This window comes from Pseudophryne corroboree, chromosome 1, assembly GCF_028390025.1.
Source record: "Pseudophryne corroboree isolate aPseCor3 chromosome 1, aPseCor3.hap2, whole genome shotgun sequence".
In the NCBI taxonomy this organism is placed as follows: domain Eukaryota; kingdom Metazoa; phylum Chordata; class Amphibia; order Anura; family Myobatrachidae; genus Pseudophryne; species Pseudophryne corroboree.
In genome coordinates this window covers 444,340,376-444,342,517 of record NC_086444.1, presented here as the reverse complement: position 1 = coordinate 444,342,517, position 2,142 = coordinate 444,340,376, and positions in this window count along the sequence as shown.

Below are 2,142 nucleotides of genomic sequence, written 5' to 3'. Positions count from 1 at the left end.
ATGCAGCTGCGTAAGTTCGTCCCAATTGCCCAGAGGCAAGGTAAAAATTGGTGCCCCCCTCCATATATAAATAAATATATGTATGTATGTATGTATATGTATATATATATATATATATATATATATATATATATATATATATATATAAGTAGAAACAGCCCGGCACTCCTCTAGATAGCTGCACAGCTCCCGGTGTTCATGCTTCCCGGCATTGCTTAGCAACGGGCCGGCTCTGACACTGCTCTGACGCTTCTATGCATCATCTTAAAGCGCATCTCAGCGTTCACGGCGGGCTCCGTAGCAGCTGCACTTTCTTGGTTTGGCGGGCTTCTTTCTTCTTAAGGTGAGTTATTCTCTCTCAGCACACTCTCGCACATCTTGACAAAGGGGTTTAATTCCCCGAAACGTTGATGGACATTACTTTGATGCTTTAATACAATCGTTTTTCACAAGTCCCTGAGTGCCGCATATTTTTCACTAACTATATATATATATATATATATATATATATATACATATATATACATAAAAAATGAATGTATTCATTTATGTGTGTGTGTGTGTGTGTGTGTGTGTGTGTGTGTGTGTATGGAGTGTTCTGAAAAAAAAATATATTATATTATATATACATAAAAAAATCTATCTATCTATCTATCTATCTATCTATCTATCTATCTATCTATATATATATATATATATATATAGGTTGGGTCCACGTGACCAGGGGTTGGGAGACCATCGGTCACCATACCGATGCAGGGATCCCATATTTTAGATGCTCGGCGTGGGGGGGGGGGGGAGGGAAGGGTGCAACGAAGCCCCTTAGCGGATCGCTGCGCTCGCCACGCTGCGCCCATAGGTCTGCTCAGTCTCTCACAATGCTGATTATTTCTCTGACAATTATTTTGCAAGGGTCATACCCAGGATTAGAACCCACAACCTATTACACTGGAAGCAAGCACCTTACTTATTGTCAGAGAAATAACTTCATATAGTTACAATTCTCATGCTTCCTGTACAGGAGCAAATATCTCTATAAGTTCGGTGTCTGCTTTCAGTGTAATGGGTTGTGGGCAGGGCCGTCTTTTTGTATGGACTCAGTGGGCAGTTGACCAAAGGCCCCAGGATTATAATGGCACTAGAATGATAGCTGAGGGTCCCCTTTTTCCAAAGGTACCAGATTTTTTAAAATGGGCCCTTAGGAACCGGAGATATCCGACTTCAAAGTGGTGGCCCCATCCGATCATGTTAATTGCGCTTTCCAGCCAGACATCTCGTATTATGTCTGAGTTAGATTTTTTTTAGGGTATTTTCCAAAAGCTGGGACTCTACTCTTTCGGGAGACACTGGCAGCTTGTCTCTATTCAGAACTAATATTAAATTTACTAATTATATATACCTGTATTACGTTTCCAAAACTTCAGGTCATTTCAGTCATTATGATCTTATGGTGCAATTTTAACTAATCCCTATTGTCCTCAGCATCTGAATACAGGAAGGGCAACAAAGAAATAGATCTCTAGGAGTGAAGCAGGCAAGTGAATCAAGACAACGGCCATATATCTAATGGTTGCCGGTTGTGTGGTGTTTATGGGCCCCTGGGTCCGGGGGCCCACAGCAAACACTCTGCAAACATACATTACATTTACCTCTCTGGTGTCAGTGTTGCAGAAATCACCTGGAAAAAGATGCAGTCACCATTTCTCAAAGATCTGTGCAAACGCAGTAGAGAAAACATAAGGTGCATGGTGAGGATGTCATGTTCCCTGAGGCCTACACATGCACTGTAGATGCTGACACAGTGCCTTCATTTACAGCACTGACAACTGTGCCGTCAATAGAAGGGCACACAAGGAGTCTGCACATGGGCCTCCTCCTCTCTTAATACACTTCTTCAAGGTAATGATAGTAGAACAGTTGGACAGTACGGGAGAGTATATGCAGGGGCAGATTGGGATGGAAAACCAGCCCAGGAAATTTATGGAAGTAGCCCTAATGGGGGTGCGCTCTAATGAACGGGGCAGGATCCTTCCTCATAGGGCCTGATTGTATGCAATTGTGGCCTTCCTTGCATATTTTGCTGAAGTTGTGTCTGAGACAGGGGAGGATTGGGAACTTAAAGTGGCCCTGTAAAATTTTGTA